At 49.9% G+C, this 10880-nt stretch overlaps 1 pseudogene; it reads right to left on the minus strand.

Annotated features, from left to right (window-relative positions):
* Positions 1-8801: 8801 nt before the first annotated feature.
* On the minus strand, positions 8802-10575 carry LOC136466191 (uncharacterized; annotated as a pseudogene).
* Between the last annotated feature and the right edge of the window lie 305 nt (positions 10576-10880).

A 10880-nucleotide genomic window follows, 5' to 3' on the forward strand; every position in this document is an offset into this window, starting at 1 on the left:
TGGTCACCGCCCTAATTATCCAGAGAGGGGTGTTTTTGAGGGCTCGACTGGGTGGTAACCGCCACCCCCATGGTGGTGCCACTGTCACCCTGTCCGGTGACCAACTAGCCATTGGTCGACTATTGGAATTCGACCATTGAGGGCACCGTCACCCCTTGTCCGGTGACCACACCGCCCTATCCGGTGCCCCCGCGCAGACAACTCCAAAGGGTATAATGGCTCTATTTGCTTTTGTGGCTATAAACAAAGGGTGTGGCTAGCCTTGTCCACTATCTTTTGGCACCTCTTACACTTATGCACACCCTTTGAAAGCTGAGCAACACACTCCACTCACTTGTTCACTTAATTTCATCATCTTGAGTGAGATTGGAGAGCCTTTAGTGCATTGCATTGAGTTGCATCATCTTGTGACACTAGTTGGGTGATTTGGACTGGTTGTGAGCTTGTTACTCTTGGTGTTTGCCGACACCTAGACGGCCCGGTGATTGGAGGATCGTTGAGCAGAGTTGGTGATTGTCTCCGGCCACGATTGGTTGCTTGTGAGGGGTCTTGTGCCTTCCCCGACGGAGCGCCAAAGGCCACTCTAGTAAATTGCTTGTGTTATTGAGCTACCTCACTTGCGGGTAGGTTCTTGCGGCGCCCTTGTGGTGGGCTAGGTGTGTGATACCTATTAGCCACCGAACCATCAAGTGTTGGTCGACACAATGGGGACTAGCGTGCCAGAAAGCACGTGAACCTCGGGAGAAAATTGACGTGTTCACTTGTCTCTTGGATTTCTCCCGATGATTGATTGGTATTCATCTTGTGATTGGTTCATTCCTCTACGTGGCGGTATAATCACCCTACTCACTCCATTATCTTCTTGCAAACTAGTTGTAGCAAGCTCTTTAGTGTAGCTAGATTTGAGAGTTTGCTTTGTAGCTTAGTATCATCTAGTGGACCTCTTTAGTGTAAACTTATTGAGAGCTCTTAGTGAGTAGAGACTTAGCTATTGATTGTTTCTAATAATTATAGCAACTAGAATTATTGGGATAGGTGGCTTGCAACCCTTGTAGAGCTAGAGCAAATTATTGTTCGCCGTTTGTTGTACTAATCAATTGCTCTAGTACCTTGTAGAAATTTTAAATAGGCTATTCACCCCCCTCTAGCCATATTAGGACCTTTCAAGTGGTATTGGAGCTGTGGTCACCGTTTGATTGAAGGCTTAACAACCTTGGTGTCAAAAGATGGCTCAAGTTGTGTTCAACTATGTGGGGGGCAAACCACCATTCTTTGATGGCACATGCTATGATTATTGGAATAAAAAGATGAAGATGTATCTTGGTTTAATCAATGATCAAGTGTGGGATGTGGCCGAGAATGATTTTGCAATTATTTGATCCCACCAATCTCACCAACCAAGACAAGGCAAACAAGCAATGCAATACAATGGCTCTCAACACCATCTACCATGCCATTGATTCAAAAGTGTTTGAGCAAATCAAGGATCTTGATAGAGCTAGTGAGGTGTGAAAGAGATTGGTGGAGACCTATGAGGACATACCGGCGGTGAAGAGTGCCAAACTATACATTCTCAATGACAAATTGACAAGCTTCAAGATGAAGGATGATGAGAGCATTCCGGAGATGTTTCATAGATTGTAAGTGATTGTCAATGACTTGAAAGTCTTGGAAGAGAAGATTAAAGATGATGATGTGTCTCATCGGTTTTTGATGTGCTTACCTCCAAGATTTGAGATGTTGAGATTGCTCATCATAAGAGGAGGATTGAAGGAGCTTACCCCTAACCAAGTACTAGGTGATGTCATGACACAAGAGACATACCGTGTGGAAAGGGAGGGGGTTGACAAGGATGAGAAGAAGGAAGATGAAGACAAGAACAAGAGTGTAGCATTCAAGGCTAGCTCATCATCCAAGAACAAGGATAAGTCCAAGAAAGAATCTAAGTGATGATGAAGATGCTAGTGGCATTGATGATGAGGCCATGGCTCTCTTGCTGCGCAAGTTTAGAAGATTCATGAAGAAGAAGGGCTATGGTGCAAGAAAGAGAAGAGATTTGGATAATGGTTTTATTGACAAGTGGAGCTCAACAAGAGAAAACCGAAAGGTGCCTTGATTTAACCTTGGTGAAAAATTGCACAACCATGAGATCAGAGTGGGAAAAAAGAAGAGAGGGAGAATGGGAGATGATAGTAGTTTAAGCCAATAAATTGGTTGATGATATATGGACGGGATGGAGTAAATATTACTTATGCAGAGTTTGCGAAAGGATACTTCTCATGTAGGCTTATACTTAATTGCATTTTCTTACATAAAATAGGCTTATATTCTTTTATTTGTCCAGAATCGATCAGATCGGTTTGCTGGTTGCTCCACCGTGGTGGCGTTGGAGGCTTGGAGCATGAAGACTTGGAGAGTGTAGAAGGAAAAGCACAGAGAGAGTATGATCCAAACTCCACACCTTGTATTGATCTCAAGTGTTACATATATATAGTTACATGAGAGGCCATTGGCCATGATTACACAGGTGGTGCGGGCGAGCACGCTACGGCAGTTGTGCGAGCGCGCATCAATCGGATCGCAGGAGAATCACCGTGGTGACCGCATCCAGCGGAGCAAGTGCAGGAGCGTGGGCACGTTGTGCCCCTGAAGACTCGGCAATGATCTAATCGCCATGGGAGAAATGACTCTGCTGACACCCCCCTTCAGTCTTGACATTGTCGGCGGTGACGGAAAGACTGTCTCGAAAGTCGAAGAATAGAGCGGAGGGTAGACCCTTGGTGAACACGTCCGCAAGCTACCGCGCACTGGGCACATGTGTGACGCGGAGCTCACCAATGGCGACCTTCTCCCGGACAAAGTGGATATCCAGCTCAATGTGCTTGGTCCGCCGATGATGAACTGGGTTCTTGGACATGTAAACGGATGAGATGTTGTCACAGAACGCAACAGTCACCGTGGGCACCTTGCACAGAAGTTCACCGAGGAGATGTCGTAGCCAGGAGCACTCGGCGATGGCGTTGGCAATGGCACGGTACTCAGCCTCGGCGCTGGACCGCGACACGGTCGTCTATCTCTTGGAGGACCAAGAGACAAGAGAATTGCCGATGAAGATGCAGAAGCCTGAAGTAGAACGCCTCGTGTCCGGACAGCCAACCCAGTCGGCGTCCGAATACGCGGTGATCGTCGGTGATGTCGCGGTTCGGAGCGTCCCAGATGGAGTGTCCCTTTGATGTACCTGAGAATTCGCTTGAGCATAGTATGGTGAACATCGCGTGGTGCATGCATATGCAAGCATACTTGTTGCACGATGTACGCGATATCAGGACGTGTGATCGTCAGATATTGCAGTGCACCGGCAACACTCCGATAGGCAGTGGCGTCCTTGAGAAGAGCTCCATTAGTTGTGGACGGCTTTGGCTTCGTGTCGGCTGGCGTTGCCGCTGGATTGCAGGTGGCCATGCCGACGCGTTCCAGGAGCTCGGCGGCGTACTGAGATTGGGACAAGTAGAAGCCGGTGCTGTTCCGACAAACAGTGATGCCAAGGAAATGGTTCACCGGTCCCATGTCCTTCACAGCAAAGGCCTCCTGTAGACGAGCGATGATTTGTCGAAGTAGACTGGAGCTTGACGCAGACAGGATCATGTCGTCCACGTACAGTAGCAGGTACGCCGTCGAGCCGCCATTGTTGTAGACGAATAGCGACGAGTCCGCCTTGGATTGCACGAACCCAAGGGATGTAACATGGCCGACAAATCGGTCGAACCACGCCCATGGAGCTTGACGAAGGCTATAGAGCGATCTGGAGAGGAGGCATACGACATCCGGCTGACGAGAGTCGACGAAGCCAGTGGGTTGCTGACAGTAGACGTGCTCCTAAAGGTAGCCGTGCAGGAATGCGTTGGAGACGTCTAGCTGATGGGCCGACCAATTGTTTGTCGCGACGAGCGTGAGGACGGTGCGTATGGTGGCCGGCTTGACTACCGGCGAAAATGTCTCGCCGAAGTCGATGCCGGGTCGCTGATGGAAGCCTCGGACAACCCAACGGGCTTTATACCGCTCGAGCGTCCCGTCGGAGTTGAACTTGTGTTTGAAGACCCATTTCCCGGTGATGATGCGAGCGCCGGGTGGACGTGGAACGAGAGTCCATGTCTTGTTGGCCTATAGAGCGTCGAACTCACACTGCATGGCGCGCGTGCCAGTGTGTGTCTTTGATGGCGGCACGGACACTGCGAGGGATTGGTGAAATTGCTGGAGAGGCCGTCAGTGCATACTTGGGGTTCGGTTTGTGGATGCCGGCGCAAGCACGGGTGACCATGTGATGGCCTATGGGTGCCGATGTGGGTGAGGTTGGTGCGGTGGCAGGCGCTGGAGATGAGCTGGGTGCACTGGGCGACGACGAGGGGGACCGCGACGAGGAGGAGCTGTCGCTGATCACTGATGGTGCTTGCTGAGGTGCAGGTTGTGCAGCACGCACCGTTCGCGCACGTGTGGGGTGTTGGGGAAGGATGTCGACGAGGCGCGGTGGTGTCGATGGTGGAGTCGTGGGCGCGGTCGCGGTCCCGCGTCGGCCCGTAATGGGACGAGGCGGATCCTCAAGTTCCGGTGGAGAAGAAGGCATGGGGGAGCAAGCCATGCGGAACGGAAACTCGGTCTCGTCAAACGTAACGTGACAAGATGTGATCACCCGCCTTGTCGCGACGTCGTAGCAGCGGTAGCCGCGATGATCTGTGGGGTAGCCGATGAAGATGCATGGTGTCGAGCGTCGTTGGAGCTTGTGTTGTGTGGTTGCCGTGATGTTGGGGAAGCAACGACACCCGACCATGCGCAGCTCGTCGTACGTGGGGGCGATGCCGAAGAGGAGCTGGTACGGCGTTAGGGAGCTGGTGGCTCGGCAGGGACGGCGGTTGACAAGGTACGTCGCCGTGGCCAGTGCCTCGGCCCAAAACTCCGACGGTGCTGCACTGTGAACAAGCATATTTCGAAGACAATCGTTAAGCGTACGAAGAACTCGCTCAGCTTTCCCATTTTGTTGTGATGTATACGGGCAGGACAGACGCCGGTGGATGTCGTGCGCGGAGAAGAGAGAACGGAGAGCATAGGAATCGAATTCCTTGCCATTGTCAGTTTGCAAAGCCAAGATAGGCAATCGGAACTGAGTCTGGACATAGGCTATGAAGGCGCGAATGGTGGGCAGGACTTCAGATTTTTGCCGAAGAGGAATGGTCCACAAATAGTGTATATAATCATCAAGAAACACAACATAATATTTGTAGCCTGAATAGCTATAAACTGGTGAAGTCCAAACATCTGAGTGTAAAAGTTGAAAAGGAAAATAACTATGGGAAGTGGAGTTACTGAAAGGTAACCGGACGTGTTTGCCCATTTGACAGGAAGAGCAAACATGTGCATCGGTCTTATTACACTGAAAATCAAAAGACTGTAATAGCTGGGATAGAACGGGTGTCCCTGGATGGCCAAGCCGCTGGTGCCAGAGTGAGATTCCGGAGGAAGCAGCAAGAGCTTGATGATGCGGGAGCTGAAGAGGATAGAGGTCGCCCATGCTCTCACATCGGAGCATCTCCGCCCTGGTACGAAGATCCTTAACGGAGAAACCAACAGAGTCAAACTCGATTGAAACATTATTGTCGCGGGTTAAGCGACGAACAGAGATTAAGTTTTTGATCAAAGATGGTGAAATAAGAACGTCATTCAGATGAAGGGGATGGGTGGCAGTGGGAATGAATGTTCGTGCTTGGTGCGTGACAGGCATGCTAGCACCATTACCCACTGTGATAACAGATGACGAAGGATTAATGGAAGAAGAGGGAAAGTTACCAGGGGACGAGGACATGTGGGACGTCGCGCCGGTGTCGAAGTACCACTCAGATGTGCTCGGTGGTGCTTGCGGAACGTCGGCAGAGTTGAGGGCGGCGTAGAGAGCAGCAGTGTCAAACGCGTTCTGGGGCACGCCGCCGTGGTGACCAGCCGTCATGGCGTGTTGAGGTTGGAAGGGCGGCCGTGGGCCGAGAACACCGGCCCCTGGCGCACGGAATGGCATAGGCCACGCCTGCACCATGCCCTGCCATGGGTTGTAGCCGGCGGCGTAGGGTGTACCCTGGTTGTTGGAGGAGTTGTTGTTGGTCCTCGGTCCGCCGCGTCCGCCGCCGCCGTTGTTGCCGCCGCCCCCGCCGCGTCCGCCACGACGTCGGTTGGAACGATTGTAGGAGCCCCCGATGTTGGTGCGGTTGTTGTGACGGGGGGTGTCGGAGGAGGATGATCCGTCGTTGGCGGAGCCGGATGACGCGTTGGATCGATCACCATGAGAGGCGGTGAGGGCTTGACTGGCTTCAGCCTTGGCGTCGTTCTGGAGACTGATTTCCTCGAGGATGAGGAAGGAACGAGCGCTCATGAAGGTGTTTGGCGGGTGTTTGGCGGTGATGACCGGCTTGACGTAGCGGTACTTGGGGTTGAGGCCGCGGAGTACATTGAGCACCTGGCTCGGCTCGGAGACGGGGTGGCCAATGTCGCGTAGCTGATCGGCGAGCCTCTTCAACTTGGTGCAGTACTCATTCATCGACAGATCGCCTTGCTGCAAGGAGCGCAGCTCCGCCTCCAGGTAGACGGCGCGCTGCAGCTCATTATCCTGGAACAGGTCCTCGACGGCGTGCCACAGAGAGAACGCGTCGTGGCGATCACGGCGAACAATGTCGAAGACGGACTTGTGGACGGTGGAGAGGATCCAGTTGACGATGCATGCGTCAACCATGCGCCACTCGCCGTCGCGATCATCATCGGGCGTAGTAGAACGGACGTGGCTCTAAAGGCCGAATTTTCCGAGGGCGACTCGAAGAAGAGACGCCATTGGCCGTAGTTGACCTCGTCCATGTCAAGGATGACAGGAACGTGATGGCGGATGGAAATTCCCTGGATCTGGGAGGCGCTGGCTGGAGCAATGGAGAAGCCATCATCGGAGGACTCTGAGTTGTTGGAAGAGGGAGCCATGGCAGCGGAAGAAGTGGCGAAGGGATTTACGAAAACCTTGGACGATGATACCATGTAGAAGGAAAAGCACAGAGAGAGTATGATCCAAACTCCACACCTTGTATTGATCTCGTGTTACATATATATAGTTACATGAGAGGCCATTGGTCATGATTACACAGGTGGTGCGGGCGAGCACGCTACGGCAGTTGTGCGAGCGCGCATCAATCGGATCGCAGGAGAATCGCCGTGGTGACCGCGTCCAGCGGAGCAAGTGCGGGAGCGTGGGCACGTTGTGCCCCTGAAGACTCGGCAATGATCTAACCGCCACGGGAGATACGACTCTGCTGACAGAGAGGGAAACGTGATGGAAGCTTCGCGCAGGGTGTTCTACTGCTCTTGGTTTGCCGAGAAAGTGACTCAAGACCGCTTTTCTACGTCGAGGCGGAGGTGGTGGACTGGTCGTGGAGGAGGAGGTGGTGGTGGACTGCAGGACTGGTCGTGGAGGAGGTGGTGGTGGTGGACTGCAGGACTGGTCGTGCAGGACTGGTGTTATTCTTGGTGTTATTCTTCGTACCTATAGCTTTCGCAGTCCTGCAGTCCTGGACTGGTGTTATTCTTCGTACCTATAGCTTTCGCAGTTCTGCAGTCCACCACCAATACACAGTTCCACTGGTGTTATTCTTGGTGTTATTCTTCGTACCTATAGCTTTCGCAGTCCTGCAGTCCTGGACTGGTGTTATTCTTCGTACCTATAGCTTTCGCAGTCGGCTTTTCGATATGTCTTGACAGTGAGTTACGGAGTACACATATTACCGCAGAGCCCGGTATGACGTCGCGAACTCGACACGGCCATGTGAAAACCAAATGGGCACTGCCTAATGTGAATAGCTATGTGAACATCGAGCTCTATAAATACGGTACATCGTCGAGCTGATGTTGCCGTGACAGAGCGCCCGTTTGCTCTTGCCGGAGTTGAGTTGGTGTTGCTGCGACTGCAATCCGCGCTCTCGCGGCTGTGATGGCTCTGGAGGATGCTAGCAGTGTCGCCAAGGACACACCCGCGACAGAGCAAGAGCGAGAGCCCGCGCCCGTCCCCAACGCCGGCGCTGGCCGTGGGCAGCCGCTGCGCATCCCCGGGCTCCAGCTGATGCTTTTCGGAGCAACTGTCATCATCGGCGCGGCCGCCGCGCCGGTGGCACTGCCTCGGCTGTTTCTGGCGTTACTGGCGTGGCTCGTCGGTTGCCTGTCTCTGTTCATGCCACGGGCCTGACCTGACACAGCGCCAGCCTCAGTTTTTTTCAAGCATTGGTTAGGTAAAATTCCTCTACAAAAAATAGTAGTACCTACCACTGCCAGCTTCTGTGAGATAAATAAACCCCATTTGCAGTGTTCAGTCGCCGGTACCTTCAAGGGCCTTGAGCGAGGCTCAACTATCTGGATCGTCATTTCTGGGTACGTACGAAGAATAACCCGTGGAACTGTTAATTCCGCTGTCAGTTGTAATGAGTTACATCTCATTTGGTTCGAGATGGACAGTATAGGGAGCTGTTTCGCTAGTTTTCCCTCTCATGTCACTATGTCAGTCATTCCCTCCCTCTGATGTCAGTCAACGTACACGTGTAATGTTATACAAGTATAAACATTCGTCGGAAATCACGGACTCGCTAGATTTCATGTTCTGCTCGGCTTTTATTTTTCAGGGGATAAGTACAGGTTTCGGTCGTTGCCACTCTGACTCTATAACTGACAAACTGAAAATTGCTCGCAGAAGGAAATAACAAAATCGAGTACTACTATCTGCTATGGAATGATTATTAAACAGGAATTAGAGGATTGTCAAACCCCACGAACAGATATGTCAGACAGGAACAAAAAGTCGACAGGGGATTCCATGTAGCAATAGCTGACACCTGAGTGAACAGTTGACGTTTCATACCCAAATAGCCAAATTGCTCCTGAGTGATATGGCCATGTTTAGAGCACAGGGGAAAAAGTATAAAGGTGTTTGAAGAAAAGGACATGTTTATGTATAATTTTAGTGTAAGCGCATTTCATTTATTTTAGAAACATAAGATAGGGGCTTCCAGCCTTCAGGCATAAAGCAAGACGAGCAGAGCTGTTAACTTTCAAGCATCGAGCTAGACATTAGTCACTAGAACAAATGTGTCAATTTCCAAAAGAAGCTACAGACAAAAGAAGCGCGCCACACTGTCAATAATAAATCGCAGTGACAGAGATCTTGTGGCGGGACTACAGACTACAGATCATGCTAAAAGGACCATGGTCATCACGCATTCTAAACTCTTAATAGTACCCATCCTGCAGATGTTTAGAAAGAAGGATATGAGCTGTGCACCGCGCCGGGCTAGGATAACACAAAGTCCCAGCACATTATGCTTTCATGAGTTATATAAAGCAGAGCAGATAGTAAGTAGTACAGGCAATTCTGACAAATACCAGCAATTCTGGTAGTGATATAAGTTTCTACAAGATTCAGCGATCTTACACAAATGCAACAACGAAATGATGCCATGTCGAATAAGTTTGCTATACATACCTCTAATTTTGACTTAGCTTCAGAGTCAAATGTCTTCACAAAATCTCATAGCTTTTTTTAAGTCCTATCTGAGAAAATAAAGGTATCCTTGTAAATCACGGTAACGATATGAAGAATTTCTCATGCTTATAAAAAGGCAAGTGATACTGTTTGTTGGAATGTTGAATAATACATGAGGATCGACTCGCGATGGTGAGTTACTAGATATCACATATCTGAAAGAGTGAAAAACTCAAAGCAGAGCAGTACCCAAAAGATTAAGCAACCATAAGGTAGACATCTAGTGTACATACCTCAACTTGGTATAGAAAGCCATTGCTCGAGTGTTAGCTTTCTGAACTCCCATTTGGTTCTGCATGCTTATATAAATACTTTGGATCGTCATTCTTAATGAGAACAGTGATGATTGAACTAAAAACGCAAGAAGTGGGAAAAAAAAGTGCAGCAACAGTTCATATCAAGAAAAATATTCAGAAGATATGAATAATAAATAGTTAGGATGGTGAACAGAACAGATCACATTACCTTGCAAGCTATCTGTTCAGTCAACTTCATCATAAACTTCCCTAGCCCCTTACCCTGGGCAGAAGGCTCCATTTGTAGCTCATACACATAAAGAACAGGCAGCTGCTCCTCCACAATAAATCTATAGTATACAAAACCAAGCAAGCAGCTTTCAGTACATTCTGCATGCATATGTTTCACCTCCGCGCCTTCATGGAATTTTCAGTAATAAAACCATTAGAATATTGCTTCACAAAGATATATCGTGCTTCTGGGACCACCATCTCGCGGCACTTCTGAAGGCCATTCTGCTCCATAGGGTTCCTCCATGTTAACCTAAAATTTGTCTACTCGCATCAAATACAAAGTCGGGAACATGTAAAAGGAACATTTGCAATATCCTATAAAAAAAACATTTGCAATATGCTGTGCTAACAACAGGATGCAGTGTTCCTCGCAAAAAAAAAAGGGATGCAGTGCAACAAAATGCATCTAACATTAAGAAGGTTTTGGATGTACTTCCTCATTGGTAATGTGTGTTTGGTACGCCGGATTGAGTCGCCCGGAATCATCCGAACCTATAAGTCCGAGCCTGACAGGCGTTTGGTTTGCATCATAGGCTCATGCATGAAACCTTGTGAGCTTTGGCTCATTCATGGGGGCTTCTATTTAAGCCCCATGGCCGGTTGAAGCTCACATCTTTGGTCATTTTTATTGACATAGCAACCTTGTGAGCTTAGCCAAAGCCCTCCCACTCATCTCCATCATTGATTCATCATCTTTGTGAGATTGGGAGAGAATCCAAGTGCATTGCTTGAGTGTTTGCATCTAG

Source organism: Miscanthus floridulus, chromosome 7 (genome assembly GCF_019320115.1).
Source record: "Miscanthus floridulus cultivar M001 chromosome 7, ASM1932011v1, whole genome shotgun sequence".
NCBI classification, from domain to species: Eukaryota; Viridiplantae; Streptophyta; class Magnoliopsida; order Poales; family Poaceae; genus Miscanthus; species Miscanthus floridulus.